Here is a 27,679-nt window from a genome sequence, read left to right on the forward strand (position 1 = left end):
TATTTTAGTAAAAAAAAAACCTGAAAATAAAAAAGTTCTGTTATGAATTTCTATTTGAAGTTGCCTCAGCCATTGCCTGTAACTTACTGACCTGTATTCAGTGACAGTCCATGATACAATTATTTCAAACTTAAAAGGGTAAGTGTATAATTTTCCATAATTGTTTCTATACTATTTGATAGTATTTCTGTTATGATACATAAGAAAATCAATAAGCTTCCAAAGAAATAAATCTGAATTTTAAGGCAGTTAGCAAACTCTTTTTTATTAGATTTCTAAAATTTAAGATAAGCTGATCATAGCTAACCTTCTGAAAGGCATATTATCATGGAAATGTCTATAAATAGTGAAACTTGAATTAAAATAACCAATCAGGCTCCTTTCCTATCAAAGACTTTTTTCTTCTCTATGATAGAACAATATAATGAGGATCCTATGCTTTGTGAATTCTGAGGGATTTTTTTTTTTAAAGATTATATTTATTTGACAGAGAGAGAGAGTGGGAGGGTAGGGGCAGAGACAGAGGGAGAGAGAGAATCTCAAGCAGACTCCATGCTGAGTGAGGAGCATGACTCAGGGCTTGATCTCAGGACCCCGAGATCATGACCTGACCCAAAATCAAGAGTTGGATGCTTAACCCTGAGCCAACCAGGTGCCCCATGAACTCTGAGGGATTTTTGTGAGCTCTTATGATCAGCAAACAAAAATATATGTGTTTGTGACATTGTGGCATTTTGAGGGTATTAAGGACCAATATGGTTGTATCTTTAATAGTTTTCTCACTCTATCATACCACATGTGGTTAGACATTAATTAGTATAAGCCCTTTATAAATGGAATTTGTGACCTACTTGTAGGTTATCAAATCTACTTATAGTGTTATAGTTAGCATTTAAATAAATAAAATTAAATAAAATGTGCGAGTTCTGCTGTTTGAAAAATTGGTTTTGTGTATGTACATATATTCTTGCCGACTCACAGTGTAACTATCTGTTTTTGCTTGATGAGGTTGGTCATCAGATGAATTTAAACTCACTTATCTGAGCTAGCCAGTGTTAAGTAATCCTATCCTGTTGCTAGAGATTCACTTAGATAGGGACAGACTTAAATCAGTCTGTCCTTAGAAATCCCCTGGTTATATAAATCAGTACTATAGAAAATTTGCAAAGGGTCTTTCCTTTTCTCTTTTGAGAAAAGTTCTGGAAGTTATTTTTCTCTTCTCTTTTGGAAATTGAGTGTGAATATGTATGGCCTAGAATAACTGTAGTTTTTTAGATGTCAGCCTGAAGATAAAAGTCACACCAAGTGTTTCAGAGCAACACAGGTAGAGCCTTGATGTAACCAGCCAGACTGTGTATCTTCTCCTCAACCTCCCCAGTTACATGAACCTAGAAGTCTCTGATTTTTAAGCTAGGGTCACCAAGAATGACAACAGTCAAAATATTCAATGTAAAATGTATCATAGGTCATACAGATTCACTGTAATAGGAAACTTTATAGTCTCTGCCATAGCCATGAAGTAATAAGTGCAATTGCATGTAAAGAATAGCTAAATAATGATCTAAGAAATAACAAAGTGTGTTACAATTTTCAAGTAGAAATGAAGATGAGGCAGCTACTGGCATTGTTTCAGAGGCCCAAAGACATCAGATCTAAAGTCTCAGCAATGCACTTGGTCATTTCCTTATGGATGTTGGGTGGCTGCTTTATCATCAGACATCTTATTTGACTTTTGTGCAGAAAGAGGAGGAAATGTTCCAAAAATGAAGAGAGAATGGGAAATGTAGATTTTCTTTTTATGCTGGGCAAATTAGTGTTAGAACAAAGTTAGGGTTCTCATTAGGAAATAAGAAGAGAATGTATTTTGGAAAGGAGCAAACAGTCTCTGCCACATCTACTACAACATGGACAGAACAAGAAATTTCAGTGTGCACTGAGAAGCTAAATCTTTCATGTACACCAGTGAGGTAGGATGGTAAAGGGTTACCCATTTTTCCAAAGTTAAATAAAATTCTAAGTATTCTAGAAATCCAGGGAAAGGAGAAATATTTTTCCAGATGTCTCGAGGAAGAAAATAGAATAGTCATTAGGTCATATAATATCAAGTTCCTCTCTGTGTAAGACAAGGGAAAACTAATTCTCCAGGGTAGTCATTTTACCAAATGCATAAATCTGCTATATGACAGCCACAGTTCAAAACACTAGGATTCTAGCAATATCAAGAAGTAATGATCCACAGACCAAATTAAAATTGCTCATTATGCTGAGGAAATACAACTCTCAATGGTATAACAGAATGTTTCTCTTCAAATAGCCACATTATCCATCTTTAAAAAGACAATAATGAAAGAAAACTTCTCCCATGAGAGTTACCATTTGAAGAAAACTTCATGTCTTAAGATGGCACACTGGAAACATTTTATGTTGTGAAAATAATTAAGTTCATACATATTCATATGTTTTTAACTGTATATCTATACCTATAATACATATCTACATCTATAGATATATAGATATAGATTACTTATATATTATATAGTCACATATAATAGATATATAATCTTCTAGAGATATAGATTACTTATATAGTGATAGATTAGAGTTATATATTTATCTATAATATGAATAGAAATAATATATATTTATAGTATTTTATATTATATATAAAAATAGTTCAGGAGATTTTAAAACAAGGATTTGGGATCAGATAATTCTGGATCAAACATTTCCACAGAAGTGAATTGTCCACTCAATCAAACAAAAATATGATCTTTATCTTCATACAGTTTTGCTCTGCTGTTTGAGATGATCATTTTTAAAGCAAAACATGGTTTGCTCTTTGAACAGACAAAAACTACTGAAAATGTTTTGCTGATGAAATCAGAAACACTGCTCAGAAATAAGCATTTAAATTGTTAATTTTTCAATGTATAAAGGGAAGGCAGGGAGGATGAGGGTAAGTACAGGGAGAAATAGACCAGTCTCCAATTTATTTTGAAATTTAAGTATTTCTCTCTCAATAATTGTAGGACAAATGAAGTGAAAATCAATAGGATATAAAATACCTGAGCAACCCAAATAACCAGCTTTAATAAATTGACTTTTATAGAACAAGCTGCCAAACAACAGCAGAATACATTCTTTTCAAGTACACATGGAATATTTACCAAGATAGACCATAAAACAAGTGTCAACTAATTTAAAACGATTTAAATCATACAAACGTATTGTCTGACCACAACTGAATTAAATTAGAAATCAGTAAATATAAGATATGTGTAAAATTCACAAATATTTGGAAATGAAACACAGTTCTAAGTAGCGGAAAGGTCAAAAGAGAAACAAAATGAAATTGCAAAGTATTTCAAGAGAATGAGAACGAAAAGAAAATCCTAATTTGCAAGAGCCCACTGAAGCAGTACTAAAGAAATGTATAGCAATAGTGCCTTTATTAGGACAGAAAAAACTTTTGAAATCAATCATCTCAGCTTCCACCCTAGGAAATTAGCAGAGTCAATTAAATCCAAAGTAAGCAGATAAAAAAGGCATATTAAATATTAAAATGATAAACAATCTAATAGATAATGTAAAATCAATAAAGAAGACCAATGTGACCAAAAAGCAGTTTTGGGGATCATAAAATTGATAAACCTATAGATTATCAGATTAAGGGGAAAAAGATGAGAAAAGACAGAAATTACCAATGCCAAAAATGAGAGAGGTGACATTACTAGAGATTCTGCAGACTTTACAGGATAAACAGTGAATATAATTAACGAATTCATGACAGTAACTTGACTGTAGGTGAAATGAACACATTCCTTGACACAATTTACATGGAAGATTAAAAAGGTAAACAAGAGAACAAAACCCCAGGCCTCAATGACTTTGCTAATGAATTCTACGAAATACTTTAGAAAAAACTAATATGAATACTACACCACTCTTCCAGACAATTGATGAAGAGAGAATACATCCCAGTCAGACAAAGACATTGCAAGAAGAGAAAGCTGCAGAATGTAGATACAAAAATCTTGAAAATTTTATTAAATTGAGAGGTGCCTGGGTGGCTTAGTCCATTAAGCATACAACTCTTGATCTCAGATCAGGTCTCGATCTCAGGGTCATGAGTTCAAGCCCTGTGTTGGGCTCCACACTGGGTTCCACGCTGGGTATGGAGCCTAAAAAAAAAAAAAAAAAAAAAATTAAATTGAACCCAACAGCTTATCACCAGGGTTTATCTCAGGAATTCAAGGCTGGCTTAAAATATAAAACTCAACTAATATAACCTACCATATTAACACTAAAAAGGAAAAAAGAAAACATATAAACGTAGCAGTAGATGTACAAAAAATCATTTGACAAAATGAACGGTGAAATAGAAGAAAATTTCTCAATTTTATAATGGACATCTATGAAAAACCTTGTATTAACAGTATGATGGATGGGGAAACACTGAGTGCTTTCATCCTAATATCCTCACTTCTATGCAATATTATCTTGAGATTTTAGGCAGTGAAATAACCCAAAAGAGGCAATGAAAGTTATCCAGATTAGAGAAAAAGTAATAAAACTTTACTCCTAGAAGACATGATCATCTATGTAGAAAATTTTGTAAAACTTGCAAAAGAAAACCTACCTGAAGTAGTAAGTCAGTTTAATAAGTGTGCCTTGTACCAGATCAGTAGACAAAAATATGAATTGTATTTCTATGTACTAGCAATATAATCAAAAATTGAAATAAAAATACACCACATATCATAGCATCACAAAGTATGAAGTCCTTAAGAATAAATTTGGTGAAATATATGGAAGACTGATACAGTGAACACTCAAATCATTTTTGAGAAAAAATAAAGACCAGCTAAATTAATGGAGTGGTACACTCAGGTCACATGTCAGATCATTTGATATTAAGCTGTAAACTTTCTCCATACTGATCTATAGATTCTATCTAATCAAATAAAAATCCCAGAAGGGATTTTGGGGTTTTTTTGGTCTTTTTTGTAAAAATTGTCAAACTGATTCTAAATTCCATATGGAAATACAGAGAGTCTAGTATACTCAAAACGATTTTGAAAAAAAGCTGAAGATGAAAGACTAATGACTTTACAAAGCTGTACTTTTGAAACAGTGTTGTATTGGTCTAATGGAACAGAATAGATAGTCTAGAAATACACCCAAACGGAAAAGGATAACTGATTTTTTTTTTTTTGAGAGAGAGAGAGATACAGTGTGAGTAGGCTTGGGGGGAGGCCCACAGAGGGAGAGGGAGAAAGAGAATCTTAAGCAGGCTCCACACCCAGTGCAGAGCCAGATGGCGGGGCTCAATTTCATGACTCTGAGATCATGGCCTGAGCCAAGATGAAGAGTCTGACACCTAACTAACTGACTGAGTCACCCAGGTACCCCAAGGATAACTGATTTTTAATGACTGTGCAAAGGAATTTAGTGGTGCAAGGAATTCAGTGGAGTAAGAATAGCCTTTTGAACAAATGGTGATTTCAAAAGAGGGTATCTGCATGCAGAGAAAAGTGAAATTGTACCTGTATCTAAAGAACGATTAACAGAATATAGACTATAGGCCTAAATGTACAACCTAAAATGCATACGATCAGGAAAAGTATAGAAAAACTATTTATATCTCTGGATTTTAGATCTGACACCAAGATCATTTTTCATAAAGAAAAAATATTAGTAAGTTGGACTGCATCAAAAAATTTAAAATACCTGCTCTTCGAAAGGCATTCCCAAGAGAATGAAGAGAAGCCACAAACTGGGAAAACTATTTGCAAACCATAAATAACTTATATCCAGAATATATAAAGAGCTCCTAAATCTGAATGATAAGAAAAAAACCCAATATAAAGTAATCCAAAGTTTAGATCAAGCACTTCATAAAAAAAGACTAAGGATGGCAAATTAAGCACATGAAAAAAGCTGTACAATATCATTATGTACTTACAAAAACTCCTATAGGAAGGTTCTTTGCAACTTTATTTGCATTAACCAAAAACTGGAAATAACAGAATTATGTATCAACAGGTGAATGGATAAACAAATTATGGCATAATTAGTATAATAAAATACTTCTAGCAATATAAAGGAACAGACAGCTACATGCAAAAACATAAATGAACCTTGACATAATTATGCTGAGTGAAAGAAGTCAGACAAAAGAAGAACATCTGTATGGTACCATTTACATAAAATTCTAGAAAATGCAAATGTAATCTGTAGTGGTTGCCTAGGAACAGGTAAGGGATAGGAGGAAAAGTAAGGAGGAATTAGAAAGTACATGAGGAGACTTTTAGGGGTGATAGATTTAGGGGTGTCCATTATTTTATTGTGGTGCAATTTTCCACTGATGTATACTTATTGCAAAATTTATCATATTTGTACACTTTAAATATCTGTAGTTTTTTGTGTCTATTTTACCTCTTTAATTAAAGAAATTAAAAATAAAAGACTAGAAAAGGCATATGCCAGTATAACAACAAAAGTGAACTTTAAAAAAGTAATGACAGAGAAGATAATAATGAATCCTAGCTACAATTCACTGTTACATGCATTGTCTCATTTAATCCTTCAAAACAACACTATGAATTACAAACATTACACATTTGTGCTTTTCGTGTTAATGGTAATGATGATAATGTAAACGTTAGTAAGTTGTTAAAAATCCTTCTGATAGAATCTGCACTTCATGCAAAAAGGACTCTGCTCTATTTCCTCCTGTACTTCTCTTGCATAGAAACTGTGCCTACCACACTGAGGAGGCTCATTAATCATGTGTTCAAACAATGTATTGGGTAAAAAAATGAAAGTCTCATACTATCATAACTTACTTGCTGTGTTTTTAATTTTCAAAGATTGGCTCAATCCTTATAGATGAAAAGATATGTGGTAGTAGTAAGCTACGGCAAAGTTTATTGGAATACAAGTCAGGACTCCTGAATCTTTTTTCTAGGCAAAATGATTTCTGACAAAATGAATATCACATGCGTCTTCCAAGAAGCTATTTCTTTTTTGGTAAAATTGAGCAGTTAGAAATGACTGCTGGCACTGAAATTTAATTTTTGCAGCAAAATATTTTTCCCTTTATCTTTACTTCCTAGAAACACTTCTATTTTTAGGGTAACAAGCAATGTGACTTGAAGACATAAAATAAATGAACTCCAGTGTCTTTTCAGCTACAAAATTCTTACTCTTTAAAATTTAAAATAAAAAAGACCTGGGGGCGCCTGGGTAGCGCAGTCGTTAAAGCGTCTGCCTTCGGCTCAGGGCGTGATCCCGGCACGCCGGGATCGAGTCCCACATCGGGCTCCTCTGCTGTGAGCCTGCTTCTTCCTCTCCCGCTCCCCCTGCTGTGTTCCCTCTCTCGCTGGCTGTCTCTCTGTCACATAAATAAATAAAATCTTTAAAAAAAAAAAAAAAAAAAAGACCTTTCCTATTTTTTTTTCCAGTGTTACCCATTTTCCTATGCCTTGAATTTCCTCTCCATGCTCATACCAAGACGACCATCATACCCAGACTCATTAAGGTCCATCTCAGTCTCCATCTCTTCAAGTTTCCCATTCCTCCAGTCAATTTAACCTGTCTTCCTTGTACTTCCCTGGTCCATTGCTCCTATCATGTTAATAGAGTTTGCCACATTTGGTCCCAAGTGGTTATGGAAGTGTTTGTCTTCTTCACCAGAATGTACATTCTGGAGATCAGTGCCTTATTTGTCTCTGAATTCTGAATTCTTTACTCATAACCAGTTGTCAAAGTTTGGGACTTTACCATTGATTTCACATTCTTTTTTGGAAATGGTGGCAATAAATTAGATGTCTTTTTAATTTAGCTTTTTAAACTTAATTCCCTGGCCCTGGTCAATAAGTGAATCCATTATCAGGGAGAGGGGCAGCAACAGTTTTGCTGCAGATGGCACAGCAGGTGTTTTTCTACATCAAGCCCTGAATTCCCCAAGGGGGGGGGACTTATTCCTTAAGAAACGTGTATTAAAGATGAAAGTCTGTCTTCATAAAGACTTTTTTTTTATGTACTTAATTTCTGATCAACAGATAGCTTTGCACATTTCAGCATCCTTGAATTGCCTGCAATTTCTCCTTGGAAATCCACACCATAGGAAAGTGTAGCTGTCATAAATCTAGACTTGCACTAAATTTTTCTTTTGACTTAATGTTCCATTTTGCGTTAGACCAGACCCTAGAAGAAACAAGAAACAGGGTTCTGATTCAGCTGCATTACATTGTAGAGCAAGCCAACTGCCAAAATAGGACAATAAATTCAGAGTTATATCATGAAGCAAGCATGACCAACAGGTAGATGTTTGCCTTAAATACTCAGGAGGTTTTATGATGATAAACAACATAATGTGGATAGAAAAGGCTTATAGTCTCTCAAGTACTTCTAGCCCCCATTTATCCTCAGGAAATATAGTGATGTTCATGACAAATAATGAAAATGTTCATTAAGTATAATCAAGAACTTGTTGATTCATTATGTATTTATTACACAAGACTAGATGGTATTTCAACCATTCCTTTAGATTATGTTGAACATTTTAAGATGGAAAGGGAAATGGTAGTGTTTCATGGAGAGCTCACACGCCACATGTAAAACCCTAGTAACTCTTTCTGCCTGCAGAAAGGGCGCCTATCACACATATGCCCTACAGGGAGGTTTCCAGGCACTGTGACTCTGGGGGTGGAGTGGGGGCTAGGTGTGATGAAGATTGGGGCTCACTTGATAGGTGGCATCAACCAGACTTCCTACAAATGTGTCTGGCACAAGGGGTCTGGCACCTGGGCACCCAGATGTTTCTCATTGCAGGACGCCCCTACCATCCTGTAGAATTCCCACAATCCTGGGAGATGGGTTTTCCTCTGGGAAGAGTGGTCATGGCAGCAGTGCCTCCAGTCTGACTCCACTATTCTCTGAGCCTCCCTGGTGCTTAATGCATCCCAGCTCATCCTCTCCCTGCCTTCCATCAGGACCCGCACTTACTTTCCCCGCACACACAGCAAGAGCCACAGAGTGCATCTTGCAGGCTCTAACTGCATCCTATTTACCTTTTTCCCTCCTCTTATCATTCTTGATAAACCTCCATGCACCCAACCACCCTGACCATGTCCCAGCTTCTGCCAGCAAGCATCCCATATAGAAAAACTAAATTGGATTAAATTAAAAGATTTAGAAATTGAATTTGCTGATTATCATCAGTCTTCTTTTGCTGCTCTACTTTAACTATGAATTAAGTACTTTACAAAATGCTTTGCTAAATGTATTAAATTATTTAGATACTATAATAACTATGAAATCATAGAATTTACTGATCTTACCTTCTGCCAAAAGAGGATTTAAGGTATTATTCTGATTTTATAATGAGGATATTTTTGCCTTAAGTGTTTATAACATGCTGAATTGGAATCAAATAATAAATAATTTCTCTGTCTTTGCTGAGAATGTATTAGCAATATATCTGATTATTCATTATTTTCCTGTCATTTATTCTTCATGTAATGAGAGTATTCTGTATGCACAGCATTTTGTTAGACAGTGAGGATACACCAATGAGAAAGATGCAGAGGATCCCTGCCCTCCAGGAACTTAACACAAGCAAAATACTTGTTATGTATAATATAACAATTAAAGGGTGATTGATAAGTTCAACAGTTAGCATATCAAATGTTATTTTGTGCCAAGTGTTATGCCATGCAATTCATAAATATTGAGCAGTATTATTAATAAAAATACAGATTTCAAAGTTATCATTTGTGTATAGGAGAAAAGTATTCCTCAAAGAAAATATAAAAATAGAGGTTTTTTAATAAATACTTTGTATCCCTTTTATCAAAATGCTCATCTGGATGATGTGTTACTAAATTCAAAGTCTCTGTGATTGCTTAAAAACTCATAAAACAAAATTTGTTGTATTTTTACATCACATACATTTAAAATATATTTAATTATTCTCTGTAGCATCATAAATTTTAAAGAAAATATTCATATTTTTCTCGTTTGTTTTTTTTTTTGGTAAACTAACTTTAGAGAAACCTATTTCTCTTAACTTGAATTTTATGGTTTAGTGTAGAGGGAAAAGGAAATAATTTTGACATGTAACATTTTACTATATCATGGTGACCTGTGTCTTACTTTTTTTTAAAAAAAATTAGTAACTGAAATATGTGATACAGTAATGTGAATAATTGAGGAACACAAAACTGATACTCTGAATTTCAGAATACACAACTTTCTTTAGTAAACACATAGAATTAGTGTTACTGGAACACAGACTATCTTCTTAATGAAAGTTTCCTCTAATTTAAAAAGGAATCAAAAGTTACTAATTTAAAAAGGAAGTTATTAACTTTCATCACCTTCTTCGCAATTCTCTTACCTATTTCTCATGCACATTCTTATTGCTTAATGGATATTCTTGCTCATTTTCTTTCTTTCTTTTTTTAATTTAAAATTAACCCTGACTGTTTTGATTCCTTATGTGGAAGTATAGTGAGGTTTTTGTCTATGCTGTTAACATTCATTACATATGGTTTCTCTATATGCTTATTTTTTTCTGATTTTGTCCCATATTATAGTCTTTATTCAATAATTAATCACTGAGTGCAAATAATATTTGAGATCTGTTTTGAATAGCCAAAAAATGTCACCAAACAAACTTAACAAACCATGTACTCCCCAAAAAACCACTTTACACAAAGAGGTGAAAACAGTTATATAGAGGGGGAAAACACAGTGAGTTTAAAGTGGAAGATAAATTGCCTAATGATCTTTTTTTTCAGATTTAGAAGACAGTTGTTTCCTAATTTAAACAAAGAAGGATGACTAGGGAAGTGCGATATAGGTAACAAAACACTTGAAACCTCTCTTGTACACTTTTATGTTCACAACCAAGATGAAAGAACTAAACATGCAATTATTTATGTGTATAAAATTGTTTGTAGGAATGAGTCGGTTGGTCAGGCAATCCCATTTGAAGTGATTCGGTAGACAGAGAGCTTGTGCTAGAGAGGCCACATTGGAGAGAAACATATTGAGCATGTCTTCATTGATTATTAGGCTAGCAACTCTGAAAAGAAGAAAAGGCTTGAAGAAAAAGAGGAATACTATTACTGAAATAGAACATGTAATGAAAGTTTCTTGGGGTATTTTCCTAGAAACCAACAAATGATTTACAGATACTTTCTGCTGGAGTCTTTTAACTAAAGGATCATTAATCTCCTTCACACTTTCACATATTGAAAGCCAAGAAAAGATTTCTTGTAAGAACAATGACATTGTTTTGCATTTTAGCTCTCGGGTGTAGACTTTGATATGTTGTTTTTCCTTTCAACTAATTAAGTTTTCTTCTTACACCCCCAAGTTATTTTTGTCAGCATTAGTTTTAGAAAACATTGTAAAGAAAGAGGAATAAGCGTAGTAGAGTTGGAAAGCCCTCCTATCTTTGAGAGAAAGCACAGGCCTGTGATGTCAGGGTGCTTAGCAGACTGTTCAAGAAGAAAAGAATTGCCCTGAATTTTCCATTGTGAAAAGCAGTGTTGCTCTACAGGTTATTGGGCAAATGGTCCACTGTGCTTAGGGTTAGGTGTTCTGAGAGAACTAAACATAAAACACAAATTAGATGAAGCTTTAAAATGTGACATATTACATTTGTGAGTTTTGTTAAAAGCCATATGATTCTAGTACTAAATTTTTATTATTTCTGAGTTTTGAGAAGGATGAGGTACATACTTTTCCACACACTTTGCCGTTAGTCAATGGCAGAAATGTTCCTCCACCATTGTTGATTATGATTAAATTGGAAAAAGAATCTTGCGTCCTATATATATTTCTTCAAATTAGAAAAAAATGTAAATTTTAATGCCTTTTTCTTGGATAAATCAGATCACTCTAACTTAGGATTTGGGGTTTTAGTTCAGTATAATTTTCTGAGACTATTTTGTTTAACATTCTCAAGATGTTTTAGTGATATGCTTTTCTCATACTATTTCCATATTCAAATGGAACTTTTTCTGATTTCTAATAAATGAATGGATCGCATAATTTTGGATAGCAACAGATAGGAATATGAAAGACTCTATACAATACCAAGTCATCTTTCAGATCTCAGATGTTACTCTTGCCTCTCTGTCATCTTCCCTGATTCACCGTTCCTTCTAGGTTAGGTTCCACAATTTTGCAATCTCTTGTCACTCATTTGTAAAGTTTTTATACAAGAAATATTTTTCTTTTGTCCTGAGTTTTAACTGAGTTATATATACATACAATTTAAAAGGTCAAATAGTTTTATAAATGTCCTTAAGGAAAAGAAAATCCTCATGGCACAATTACTTTTCTGCAAGCACAGCATCTTTTAATTCTTTTAGCCAATTATTTTGACATTTACCCATATATCTCTGAATAATAGACTTGCTAATTCTAGATTTTTTTTACCTTGAGCCGTTATCAATTTACTTTTCACTATTGAAAAGAATGAAGAATATGTCTCTCTCTTCTGTCCCTGACCCATCCCTATACAAATATATTTTCATTTTTTTAAGATTTTATTTATTTATGAGAGAAAGTGAGCACACACGGGGGTAGGAGCAGAGGGAAAGGGACAAGGAGACTTAGCGCCTGTCTCAGGACCCTGAGATCATGACCTGAACTGAAACCAAGAGTGAGACGCTTAGCCAACTGAGCCATGCGGTGCCGCACAAACACGTGTTCTATACTTCCTCTTCCCATAGCCCTACTATAGTTATAGCAAAATTTAGATTAGAGAGATAGTGTTTACATTTTCTATTAATCAGATAGGCTACTGCTGTAACAAACAAGCCCAAATCTTTGTAGCTTACCACCACAGAGCTTACTTTATATAGTTCATCTCACGGTCAGTTTGGAAGGTAATTGGAATATGGCTTTCAGCGTGATATTTCAGGCTCCTCCCAGCTAGTCATTCTGAAAGTTGCTAGGGCCTTGGAGGAGTCCTCTGATGGATCATTTCTATCCAGCCAGCAAATGTGGGAAGAGAGTAAAGAAAGCACAATAGCTTCACAGCCAATTTAGCTCAAAAGAGATATACTTTAGTGAATACATAGTAATTTCTACATGGTGTGGATTTATTTTCTTTTTGTTGTTGTTGTTGCAGTACTGGGTTAAAAATATACATAGGAAACATTTTGTTGTTGCTCTGAAATTGTTCTTGAATATTTTTATTTCCCTAATGAGTTCACCCTTCTTGGGATCTCACTATTTAGAGGTTAACATGCCTGAATAGATCATCCAGTCCATTGGCTTTCCTTTTTATTCTCTACAGTCGTGTTTTGCTTTTTTTCTGGAAGTTTACCACTACTTAAATTCTCTTGAGTTTTTAAGTACTGACATTATGTTATTAATTTTATATAGTTTTTAAATGTTCTATATATACTTTTTATACTATCCTGTTCTTGCTAAATGTTAAAATATCTTCTTTTTCTGTTGATATTCAAAATTTATTTTTACATTTATTTTACCTTCAAATTGTTTATGTTTCCTGGAGATTGCTGTTCATTTATTTGCTTCAATCTCCTTCTTACATAACTGACATTTTTCTCTAATTTGAGAGTTCTTATTTGTCTCCTCATATTTAAGAATAATGCATTAAGACTGACCTAAAGCTAAGAGTAGTATAATGAAATTGTTGAGTGGGATCTAACCAAGTAATTTGAATTAAATAGTCTACTTATTACTTGAAAGATTTCCCAGAACACAATTTTCTGTTTTCTTACTGGGATTACAGTGACCTGGAGGAAAGACAGCTAGGTTTCCAGGCATTAAGAATACACTGACTCTTTATTCTGTACATTTTCCATATGGTTTCCTCACCTTCAACCATGCCTGGTTTCCAAGTCTTCTGTTTAATTCTCTTCAGGGACTACACCCCCCATCTTATGCTATGGTGAGGACATAATATCATAATCTGCATGGAATGGGGGGAAGAGTGAGACACTTACAGCTTCTTAAAGAAACGTCTCCAGTCTTACTAATATTAGCTTTTCCCATATCCCACAATTGCAAAGACATCTGGCACTATTAATTTGGGAACTTTTGTGGAAATTCTGATAGGTTAAAAAACTGCTTATTGGTTTTCCATACGACAGACATGGGATTAGACTCTGACATTCTAAATCTTCTACTCAGTCATTCCTTTTTAGCTTCAGAAATGTATTCTCTGCTCTGTTCTCTCTGTTTTGTACAATGTTGCTTATAACACTCTCTTTAGCCATTTTAATTGTTGTTGTTGCTTATATGATGTTTCAGGAAGAATTGACTATACTTGAAGGCATTCCGTCTTTTGTATTTAACCAGCATAAGTGTTTATTTAATGTTTAAATTTCTCTATTAGGCTGTAAATATCATAATGTCAAGAAATTGGCTTGTGTAATTCATTGGTTTATCTACAGTGCCTGAGGAATTCTGGGAGTGTGAGCCCAATAAAATTTCATGGTTAAGTGAGAAAAGACAGAATGAAAATAACTTAAAGAGATAGAGACAATAAAAAATCCTTGTCTTTCTTAAAGAGTTTTCCTCTTGACTCATTTCCGATATAATCTCTTATATAAAATTCATCCTCCATATCTACTTTTTCCTCAGGAATTCTTGCCCTGTCTTCTGAACAAGCCAAACTCAAGTAATCATATGAAAACCAACCTATGGAGGAGCCCATTTGAAAATATATTTGGGGGGTCTGCTTTCTATGAGGTCAGTGAAACCATTTTGAACTTAAATGTTATTAAAAGCATATCTTATATTTATCTCAATCTCTCATTCCCTCAGTAACTATACTTTATTTGTCTCAAAATAGCCAAATTCCTGACTTTCAACTTCCTCTTAGTACATCATTCCCCTTCTAGTCCACTCTTAAAACCTCTTATTCCAAATCCAAGGTGATGGAAAGTTATTAGAGAAGATCACAGAGCTTTACAGATTGTACTTCTTAATTTAGCTGAAATGATATTTTGTTGTTATTATACTTCATATTGATTTATTGGATACTTAATGCCAGATACCGTATACCTTCATTACCTTCACTGGATTTATATTTTAGAAGATGTAGACAGATGATTCAGGTTTAAAATGAGATCATTTCAGGTAGAAAAAACTACAACTAAAGAAGGAATATGGCATAGAGAATTATTAGTGGGGCTACTTTTGTTTGGATTATTATAGAAGGTCTCCATGAAAAGATGAGAGTTTAACAGAGATGTCAAAAGATGACATTTTAAACAAGAAAGATATAAATGAGTCAGCAATGCAACAAGCATGAAAGAGCATGCTAAGCATATGAAGCAACAAATACAAAATTCCTGTGGCTGTGTTATGATGATTTGTGGAGGGAGCTAAAGACCTCCCAGTGAGTTGGAACTTTAGCATATGATTTCAATATCTTGCCTGGGTACCATGTGTGGAATAGATTGTGACAGAAATTGGAGAATTTTTCAGTAGTTCATATGAGAACATGGACTGGGATCTCAATGTCAGTATCAATGGTCCACGAAGTTATGTGGGCATTCTACATTGAAAACTGGGATATTGTAACTCAGTAAATTCTAGTCCAAATGCTCTTTTTATGCATGGGATATTTTTTAAAATTTATGAATTAAAATTTTATTAACCTCAAGGCATAAAACCATGAGGATCCTCATGAATTGTGTAAATAGTTTAAGCACTTTGCAGAAGAGTTAATGCCACTTGACCAGCAAAACCATTCCTAAGCTATAAGATTATACTTGATTAAATCCATAGCACAAGAGAAACACATTTTCTAATTTTAAATAGGAGAATATCATGTAGATCTTAGAAGAGAGTTATATTTTAATCATTAGTAAATACAAGTTCAAGGGTAAAGGTATACTGCATTTATTTAATCTTATATATATCTAATCCAGTATATTAATATTTTAGGAGATTTGAAAATAAGGGGGAAATCATTCCACTGAGTATCTCCACAGTAACTGTGTTTTTAATGACCTACTGCAGAGCTGAACTTTTTACTTCCCCAATTCCAGAAATGAAGTATACTCCTTCCCCTCTCACCACACCCTTCCTTTACACCCAGTGTCGTTCTCAAATGTCCAAGTGGAATAAACCTGAAGGAGAGGAAATAGAGGGGTCAGACCAAGTATCCTAATTTTTCTTTTCCATTACTCTCAAAAAAGGTAGAGGTTTTTATGAAAACTTGGATTTGTAGTGAAATCCCAGTAACTTCACAGAGCAGAGCCTGAGAGAATTTGCCAGCCTATTTGCCAGTCTTCACATTCTGGAAAGCATGAGTGCTCCACTGAGTTGCCAGAACCTTAGTTTCATAGAACGGAGCTAGATGTCACCCAAAGAATGCATCCAATTTCCATATACGGCGATATCTTACAAACAGGAAAAAAAAAAAAAAAAGTAAAAGAAACAAGAGAACAGTTATGGGTTGAATTGTCCCCCTAAAATATATGTTGGAGTCATACCTTCAGTATCTCAGAATATTCTTTATTTGGAAATAGGGTCATTTCAGTCCTAATTAAATAAGATAACATCATACTTCAGGAGGGTGAGTGCTTAAGCTAATGTGCCTACAGTCCTCATAGTAAGAAGGAAATTTTGAAACAGAAGCAGAGGGGAGAATCCCCTTTGATGACACAGGCAGATATTGTGCATTTCTTCTGGAAGATGAGTGATCAAGGATCTCTAGCAGATCACCAGAAGTTAGGAAGATGTAGAAAGGAGGTTCCTTTACAGGTTTCAGTGGAAGCATGGTTCTGCTGACACCTTGATTTTTAGACTTCAATTTCCTGAACTGAGAGAATAATCTCTGTTGGTTTTGGCCACACAGTTTGTGGTATTTTGTTACATAACCCTAGAAAATTTATACAGAAATATTTAGCTAAAATCTTCTGGGAAAATATATTTCAAAAAAGACTACTTAAAATTGAAGCAGTCTAACTTTCTTTTAATGATCAAGTATATTTACACACCATCTCCAGACATCAAGAAAAACTATAGAATGATAAGAACCAGGTGTAGTAAATAATGTTAAGTAAGGAATACTACATCTTTTGAGATATAAGTATTGTAAACCATCCACAAAGTTTGGCACATCAACTGTAAGTTCAGGGCTTGCCAGACACTGTCAGTTTTAATGATTTGTTTGATGGACTCACAATATTTACAAAAAGCTATTTTGCTTACAGTTACAGTTTATTATAATAAAATGATCTGTATTAAAATCATCCAAGGAAGAGGCATATGGAAGAGGATTCAGGAAAGTTCCAAGGATGGACCTTCCAGTTGTCCTCTTCCAGTGGGTACACACACAGCTTACTTCTCTCAGCAGCTATGTGCCACTGTATGCATGGAGTACTGCCAACAAGATAATCAGAGCCTTGGTGTCTAGAGTTTTTATTGGGGCTTTGTCACATAGAAATGGTTGACTGCCCACATGACTGAGTTGGGTTTCCAGCCCCTCCAGAGGTTGAGTCCCTCCAAAGTTTCCAGCTCCTTCAAGGCCCCACCATAAACCATATTGTTAGCATAGACTATGTGTGTGGGCTTATGGCCCCAGGTGAAAAAAAAGACTCTCTTATCAGGCAGAAACTTTCAGGGGCTTTGAGATTATCTTCCAGGAGCTGACTACAAGTCAACTGTTTCTTTTGGCAAAGTTAATCCTTTTCTGCGCAATATCAATATTTTCATTCTTAGAACACATTATGCTACATAGCAGCTTGAGAGGACAGTGCTCTTTTTGCTTAATTAATTCTTACTGATCCTTCAGGTCTTTGTCACTCCCTTGGAGAAGTCTTTCCTGACTCAATTAAGTTATAAAAATTCAGAGATAGACCAGAGCTTACTCAGTGCCTCAATGTTATCACCAACCCATTCCATCTTTTCCACTGTCCTTAACACTTGGATCTCTCACTTTGTCATATGTGAGATGGCTATCACAGTTACAAACATTATTTTCTTACTCCAGCAACCCAGCAGGAAGAAAGGTATGAGCAAGGTCTTGAGAGGCCGTGATTTTTGATCTTCAAAGAACTAATGCCTCACAAAAATCTTCTTGCTCCTAACTCCACAGCTACGGGAGAAGTAAGAAAAGTATGTCTCCCCTTAAGGGGCAGGGGATTATGATCAGCCAGGGTCAATCATGAGACATTTCTTGGGGAAGCTTCCAAGGAGGTTGGTCTTCTGTTAGAAAGAGAGCGGGATAATGTCACTTGGAAATGTACTTACACTGACTGTCACATACCCCTTTCACTTAGCTCAGTACTCACTGCTAGGTGAGTCTTCAGCAAACCCTCAGTGTATAAATCAATGAATGGGCCAGATTATAAAGGAATGAGAATTAGCCTTGGCATTTTTCTATATAACAATTCTTCCTATTTTCCCTATTAATGTCAATGATTTGGGTAAAATTGTTTAGTCTGAGCCTAATTTTTCTTCATTTGTAAGATAATAGTAATATTCTTCCAGGGTATAGTGAGGGTTAAACGATCTCAGTGATATGTGAGTGTCTTTTACATACCTGGGATACAGTGGATGTTTTACATTAAGAAGAAAAATGTAAAAATTGTGTCTCAAAATTAGAACAGTTGAATAGGGAAACCATATACAAGCCAATATCCCTGGAAAGGAGACTTTATGCTCCCTATTTAGGTTTTAATTAGCTTTCTTATGTGTATGAATAGAGCAAGGGCGAGCCTACACTAAGACGGAAGCTGCCCGTGCTGGTGGGTGAGTGCAGTAGTCACCCTCTGGAACTCCCTCATTTTTTAATAGCTTTGCCTTCTTCCTTGAATTCATTTGGGTTCAGTAAATCCACCCAGACTCTTTTAATTTAAAAAAAAAAGAAAAACATAGATTCTACTAATGTTAGAAAAAAAAAAAAATAGGGCAGGGCCTGGAGCCATACTTTGTCCCACTCATACTCTTGCCGCTTCTACTTCTGTGTTCTTTTCATCCAAGAAAAATAAGGCTTGTCTATTCAGAAGAATCTTTTGTTAACTTATATGCCAGCACAGCAGATGGGCTAATTGAAGGTGATTTTCTAAGGACAACCATTAAATTCAAAATACAAAAGAACTTCGGGGAAGTGCTTTATAAAATATCAGATACAATGTGAGCATTTAGTCAGTGAGATGGGACAAGGTCACTGCTGCCTCCACAGCCCCAGGCCTGGAAATGTGTATGTGTGGTGATTCTTACGTAATGTGTAAGATCTGTGAAGTTGAAAACCTGTGGCACGGTCGTAAATCTAGTACCAGGAGTAGAGAAGTGAGGTCTCTGGAACCTATAGTTCCAGAGTAGTTTCATCGTCGTGGAAAGCAGCCATGAGAACCAGCTGTCGGGTTGAAGTACTGAGGGCAAGTTGACTCAGAGTTCCTCTGACAGCGTTCTATGCTCACACTGAAAAAGGCCCATGAAACCAGATGTTCTCAAGCGGTTAAAGAGTCACAGTAGAGTTTCCACTACTTTACTCTGTGTTGTTTATCTTTTGGCCTATTATTTTTGAATTTAGTATTTTACTTTAAATAAATAAGCATTTGCTATCATGATGAATATACATCCACATACCTGACTTTTTGCTAGCCCGTTAATTTCCTGAAAGTTATTAGGCATAATAAGAAAAACTACCTTTACAATAACCACAGAAACAAAACCCAGACTCCCAGCTCTTATATAAGTGCGGTGAAAACAAATTTTCTCTAACAATATACAATGTTTTCACTTGCACAGCATCCTTCTTCTCCCAATCCTGTTAGGTGAACCTGCCACTATTATAATCACACCCTGAGCATTTGAAGTATTCAAATGAAAAGCAATATGGAAATGCAAACACGCAATAATGAGTACCATTTTTACTTTAAAGAGAGAATGTTACTTTAATGTGACTTCCTATTATATTCCTCCTGGATCTTTCCCAGTGTTCTTATAATGCCTTTCCAGAAATCTTAGAATGACATATAAAATATGCTTTTAGGGCAAGCTGTTTTACCATTACGGTTCTCAAATCCGGAATCAGAAGAGAAATTACTTATTCTTTATTAGTCTACGTATGTTAAGCTCTAGAAAAGGCAAATTGGAGCATGGTGTGAATTTGAATACTGAGAACTATACTAGGAAAAAAAGCATGGTTTCTCGTCTTATTAAAGTTTTCCTTTAAAAAATAGGTCTTTTAGATATACTGTCATAGTTAATGGTGATGCCGGTGTAATCCTAGAAGCATCATGAGCACTCTGTAGACAACAAAACTGTGTTTCAATCTTACAAATATGAATTTCAAAGTGCATTATTAGTCTGATTCTTAGGATACTGTGTATTTTTGTGCAGTAAATGAAAACATAATTTCTTAAAGTGCATTCTGCAGAAATTTAGTTCCTAGGGATGCCCGGGAAAGAAAACAAATTTGTGGTCCCTTATGTTTGGAGATCATATACCATAACCTTCTTTGGAGATTCAATGTGTGTTAAATTATTAACATTTCGATGAGCTTTGAAAGAAACAATCTAGATAGATGATAGATAGATATAAATATATATATGTTATATTTATAAACTCTCTCTATATGTATATATAATTTAACTTCAAGTTTTCCTCTTTAATTCATCTCAGAAACTTTTTCTTCTGCCCAAACTTCTATACTATCCGCATAAATAGGGTGCCATAGAATTTGTTCCCAAAGTCCCCCATAAAGTGTGCTGTATAAATGTCTCTATTTTAACAAGAAGAAAAAAATCAAGGTCATGAGACCCTGACTAGTTGTAGAATACTATGAAAACTCCGATAAACTATTTATTGATCTTGCTTAATCCTGTCTTAGAAAGTAGTTACCAACTTATTGCTGAGTTCTCTAGCTGTTTCTATATCTAATATAATGGAGGTGTAAACTTATCCCATCTTCTCTTATATCATATATTTTATTGATTTTATTTGATATGATGCCATTTGTAATACTGCTGTCATAGCATTCATTTAATATTACCTTTTATATGGCTCAGTGTATTCTAATATTTTTAATTAACATTAACAAGCAATATAAATACCTTTAAAAGTTATTTTTATCTTTTTAAATGCTGTCTATCCCATATGATTTTCAATTAGGCAATTACTGAAATTTATATATACTACTTATATGATTCATGCAATAAATGAAAACATAATTACCTAAGATGCATTCTGCCGAAATGTGGTACAGCATGTAGAAATTTTTTTTTGTAAACATAGTTGGGAAGGTTCTGTGTGATTTACCTTTAGCACATTTTAATATTTGTCCTTTTTGAGTGTCAACTGGACTTAGACCTTTTGTAGAATCTTCTTGATAAAACTGACAGTAATTACTATTTTCTTGTTATGAATCTCAAATTGTCACTATTTGGCAAGTGGGAACTCTAATTCCCTGGCTTCTTCATTCTCACTGGTACTATTTTAGACATCTTTGAAATTATCTTTGCTTTCTGGAAATAACAAGATATCCCTGGGTTATCTTGACTTTTCTTCCCCCACACATTGATCTAGCTGAGTCTTAGGACAATATTAGATGTCTAAATTTGGGTACTAAATTCCACTGAAAATAGCTCTTTCTAAGCATGGGTGGCAAGCAGGGTGACACGAGCAGTTTCAGAAGCTCATTTGTGTCTTAGAAGGGATTTTTAAAAACGTATTCTGAGGTCATATTTGTTTTTCTAACAAAGCTGGAGGCTTCACACTTCTAGGATTCCAACTTAATTACAAAGCTATAGCAAAGGAATCCTATGACACTGGCCTAAGAACAGACACATAGAGCAATGCAACAGAATTGAGAGCCCAGAAATAAACCCACGCATATATGATCAACAAATATTTGACAAGGAAGCCAAGAATATTAAATGTAGAGAAGACAGTCTCTTGAATAAATGGCATGGTGAAAATTGCATATTCGTATGAAGAAAAATGAAGCTGCACTTTTATCTTACACCACTCAAAAAAATTAACTGTAGGAGGATTAAAGCCTTAAATGTAAGACCTGAAGCCATGAAAGTCCTAGAAGAAAACACAAAGGTAAACTCCTTCAGATTGGTCTTGGCAATAATTTTTTTGGATGTGACAACAAAAATGCAAGCAACTAAAACATAACTAAACAAATGTGATTCCTTAAAAAAAAATGTGATTGCTTGAAAGAAAATTTTTTAAAGCCAAAGAAAAAAAACAGCAAAATGAAAAGTCAGTCTATGGAATGGAAGAACATATTTGCAAACCATCTATCTGAGAAGATGCTAATATCCAAAATATATAAAGAACTTACACCTCTCAATAGCGAACAATAGTAATAATAATGTAAGTTAAAAATGGGCAGACGACCTGAGTAGATGTAGACATATTTTTCCAAAGAAGACTGACAAATAGCTGACAGGTAAATGAAAGATGCTCAGCATCACTAATCACCAGGGAAATGCTAATCAGGACCATAATGAGATATTACCTCACACCTGTTAAAAATGGCTATCATCAAAAAGACAAAAGCTAACAAACTCTGGCCAGCGTATGGAGAAAGGGAACCCTTGTGCACTGTCGGTGCAGCCACTATGAAAAACAGTATGCAGCGTCCTCAAAAATTAACAGAACTACCATAATAAGATCCTGCAATTCTGCTGGGCACCTTTGTTGTTTTCTGTATGCATGTCAACATTTATTTAAGAGAATTTTCCCTAATTTGACTTAATAGTTAATAGTCTCTTATAGTTAATTTTGTCACTGCAACTCTACATTATTACTTTCCAAAAGGATAAAGCATTTTTATTTTAAATTTAGCTATCAAAACAACAATATAGCACTATTTTTGTTAGGATATAAAAACAGGAATAGAATAGAAATCATAAAATAAGATTCATAAAATAGATATCTTAGTTATTGTATAAATTTGCATAAATTTGCTCAGCAAAGTTTTGCAACATGAATGTCTGTATCATTTGGCTTATTTTGTATTATCAACTTCATTGTCAACATAGAGTCTCATCTCTTTTGTAATGTCATTGATAATAGTCTAGTTTTTAGTACAAAAATAATTGAAACTAGTTTTATTGTTTAGTTTTTTGTCTATTTTTGTCTGATGTTTATAGATGCAGGCTTACAGTATAGTTCAATTTATTAGGTACGTAAATGACTTTTTAAATTTCCATCAGATACAAGCAATATGTGTGAAAGCCTCATTCAAATTGTACCTCTGAATTATATCATGTTCCAATTACTTTAATATATCATTATCCTCGATCCTTTCTGCAGAAAAGGCCCATATATTCTACACTAACTCCTTTTAATAGTGCTAGTGAACATTGAAATAAAGATACTTTTTAGAAATGTTTAATAAAATAAAAATACAACTGCTGCTAGTTTCTACAAAGCTTTGAATGCATGACTAAATTTAAAGCAAAAATTAAATTATTGGTCTCCTAAGAGAGTGAGAATAAACACTTAAAATACAGTATACGTAGTGCATATTAAATTATACTTCATTAGTACATTTAGTATATTTCAGAATGTGTAGTTTAAATTGTTATATTGGATATTGGAGCCCGAGGCTATATACATATATGTATATGTATAATACATGTAAATGATGCTGATACTATCTATATTTAAACTCTTGCTATTGTATTTATCATGGATTTTTCACACTGTTTTTGTTTTTGAGAGTTGCACTGAAATATTTATCTTGATACCTGATTTTTTGGAACTCCCTTAAGTTTTTTCACCGTAAACCAAGTTCTGCTGAATGTTTATTCCTATCTTAGCAGGCAGTTCAATTAAAAAGTATTTTTATTTCAGTGTTCACTAGAACCATTTAAAGGAGTTTAGTAAAGAATATATGGGCCTCTTTTAAGAAAAGATTGAGAATAACGAATAATTAAAGCAATTGCAATATGATGTAACTTAGAGGCCACAATTTGCTTGAGGTTTTATGTATGTGTATTTGAATTTCTGTAGGCTTGTGTTTAAACTCGTTAGTGTGAACTTTGGAAGGCCCAAGATATTCCATAGTTATTTTAACCAGAGGAGCTCACCCTCCGGACCCTTTGTCTCCTAGGGAATCTTCTCAGAACTTGCCTTAAGTCTTTCTTTTAAGATAATTCTAGAGTAGGTATTATGGGTTGTACAGTGTCTCCCTACAAATTCAAATATTGTAGTCTTAACCCCCAAGTACCTCAGAATGTGAACCTATTTGGAAATAGGGTTATTCCAATGTAATTAGTTGAGATGAGGTCATACTGGAGCAGGGTGGGCTTCAACCCAGTATAACTGGTGATTGTATGAAAGGGGAACTATGAACAAAGCCACACATACAGGGAAGACCCCAGTGAACATGAAGGCAAAGATACGGCACAGGGTCTATGAGACAAAGGGTGGCCGAGATTGCTGGCAAAGCACCAGGAGCTAGGAGAGAGGCATGGAACAGATTCTCCCTCATGTATCAGAAGGAAATAACTCTGCTAATACCTCGAATTCAGACATCTAGTCTCCAGAACAAATTTCTGTTGGTTAAGTCACTCATATCATTGTACTTTATTTTGGCGGTTCCAAGAAACATGGCTTTTTTGATTTCTCAGAGGATTTCCAGGGGCATTAAGGAGGTATCAAATAGGTTGAACCTTTCTGACAGAATTCTTGCGTCCTAAGGAACGCTTCTACCAGTGTACCTCATCTTCTGATATCTATTCCTCTTTAAATCTTTGATCAGCCACTTTCCGGTAAGACATAAGTGCACAAGCCAGCCCTCAGCCAAGGACTCCTCAGGGATCCCTATGCTGACTTCCGAATTCCAGTGTCTACCCAGCATCTTCCTCATCAATACCCTAGCCTGCAGGGTCCTGCCACTTCAGCTGACCAGAACTCTGATTTCTGCCTCTTCAGCACAGTGGGACTGCTGTGCTCTGCAGAATTCCGCATCTCTGTGTAGGCTGAGAAAATTGTCCCCAGTCAGATGAGTGTGATTGTTGAGTTCACATCACTGAGCTCAAGTCATTTTCTGAACTGACTTTGTGAAACCAGATGCCTCATATACTTGTCCAGTTTTATAGCTGTTCACAGCAGAAACCTAGTCCAGTTCCAGTTATCCCACAAACATAAGCCTCTATCTTTAAGAATGAGATGCGTGAAATCTAATAATATTGATATTGATAAGCTACTACCTAAATTCCTGTGGAAGTCTAACTAAAAGACTATATCACAGCTTTCCAATAACTACTATAATCTTTGGGTTGATAGTAATCTCTCTTTTTCTTCTCCTCTCTCTCGTCCCTTCCTCTCCCTTCTGCTCCTCTTCCTCCTCTTCCTCTACTTCTTTTTCCCCTCCTCCTCTTCCTTTTCCTCCTCCTCCTCCTTCTGCTTCTGCTTCTTCTTCTTCTTCTCTCTCTCTCTCTCTCTCTCTCTATATATATATATATATCCAACAGACCCTAATTTCTCCACCATGCCACCCCCTCTGTTATTCGATACATTCAGTTTTACTGTAAAGTTTTTGTGATTGTTTCATTAAGCAATTCAATTGACCAAAATATATAAATGTTGCAATGCTATGTCAACAAGGCCCCACAGAAATCACACAGAACGATTATTAATCTTCCTTCTCTAGCCTAAGTAGTTTTCTGATATCATGATGCTATATTTTGTATTAACCTAGAGTGATATATAGTAGTATCTTTGATACTGACAAATCTATTTTTGTCAATTTTTTCTTTGCCTTGTAGAAAAAAAAATAATGGCATAAATCATTTCCTTCTGGTAACAAAAATTTGTGGTTAATAATCTCAAGTGATATCTGTTACTATAATTACTACTGAAAGAAATGAGAGAGAATAGGCTTACTTTTTTTTAATCATGAAAACAGTGATTTGATTTATATGTATTCATTCTGCAAATGATCCTTAATAAAAATACCATAAGCTGCCAAAGGAGCAATGAAGATGTAGTAATCAATCTTCAGTAAAGAGAACTCTAAATATTGATACATTTAACTATCTTGAACAATGGAGGCTATGGACTATGTAGATATTAACCAGCAAAATAGAGCTAAAGAAGGTATAATGCAACAAACAGAACTAATCAAAATACAAAATAGTTTATAAATGTGATTATTCTAAAATACCTGTTATAGCAGGCAGGTGATTTTGAACCCCAGAAGTTTCCAAAAGGATGTTACTATATGGTTCTATATCTCAAGTCATATTCTTTTTTGCATAATATCATTTAATCTATGTTCCAAAGAAAAATACTAAGCTTTTCTGCAATTATCTTGATAAAGCAAGTTATCCAAAAAGCAGTCTTTTAACATAAAATTAAACAAGAGAACACTTTTAGGGAGCATGGCCTATGCCATGGTCACTTCTGACACCTTCTTTGTAGAATTTTAAGAAACTTCATGAGATCTTCCACAGCCTCCATGAACACCTTCAAGGGGTGCCAGAGTGGCTCCTGGGGATGGCAGGGGCGGAAGAGAAGAAGAAGCTGATCAGAGATTTTGAGGAAAAGCAACCTTCCTGTTGCAAATGAAACTCTGGCAGAGGTGGAAGAGGAACTACATTATGCACCTCTATCTTTCCCTAACCTTATGATGTCTAACCTTCAAACCTACCAGAAGGACCTTGCCAAACCTCCATTAGGAAGTAAGAAGCACACCTTTGACAGCCCCACCTGGAGGGCGAGGAGACGTGCATATGAATGGGCTGCAGTCTCAAAGGGAGTTGCTTCTGCAAGGTACTGACAGCTTGACCTGGGCCACCCAGAATACTGAGTGTTCTCATCGATCGCCACAGAGACTAAACAGATTGGCCCAGAAATCACAGAAGAGTTGGGGGAGAAGCATGACTACTTGGAATGTACCAAGAGAAGGTTGGTAAACAAATACAAGTGAAAATTTGAGTGAAAGTGGAAAGATTCTCTGTCCAGTGTTCAGAAAAGTGACAACCAACAAGCTGCTACTGTCCTTTCTTATCTCACTGGAGCTGGCCATCCTAGGGTCTTGAATTATTAAAAATTCTTTCACAAGCAGTGAACTTCCTGCAGTGAAATGTTTGTGCTCCAGATCTTTGACCTGTGAATGAATGGTGTTAGAGAAGGGGAATAAGCATAGTGCTGCTGTGAGCTAATGGTTCAAGGGTGTACTGTGTAGTAGCCAGACTGGGAGTAGGGGAGAGGCAGAAAATCATTTAATTGTGAAGGAATAGTAACAAGACCAGTATGATAGACCAAGGTAATAAATGCTGCTTATGACTTCTTTAAAAAATATTTTATATGGATATTACCAAGTTTTCAGGTAATATGTGAAACATCTCAGGAAAATGCCTAATTGCTTCAATGCATAGATATGAAGAACCAGTGAAAGGTGAGGATAGACTGAAAATAAGTTTCCAAGGGCCTTCAATGAAATTCTAAGTGATAAGCATTTTAGATCAATGCAAATAAAGAAAATGATCAAATTGGATTTTAGGAAGGAGCTCTCTGGCTTCAGGGGCCAGCAACACAGGCACTTGGATAATTCTTATCTACTGTGCATTAGAATGACAATAGGTTAAATTTTCGAAACAGTTCTAAATATTATATTCCTAAAGCTAATGGGTTTTAAAGTTCTCTTTTTTTATTTTAATTTTTTTATTATATTATGTTAGTCACCATACAG

At 34.8% G+C, this 27,679-nt stretch overlaps 1 pseudogene; it reads left to right on the forward strand.

Moving 5' to 3' along the window:
* LOC113254965 (vesicle transport through interaction with t-SNAREs homolog 1B-like) overlaps positions 1-27,026 on the forward strand; it is a 41,965-nt pseudogene extending 14,939 nt beyond the window's left edge.
* The last annotated feature ends 653 nt before the right edge of the window (positions 27,027-27,679 follow it).

This window comes from Ursus arctos, unplaced genomic scaffold, assembly GCF_023065955.2.
Source record: "Ursus arctos isolate Adak ecotype North America unplaced genomic scaffold, UrsArc2.0 scaffold_5, whole genome shotgun sequence".
Lineage (NCBI taxonomy): Eukaryota > Metazoa > Chordata > Mammalia > Carnivora > Ursidae > Ursus > Ursus arctos.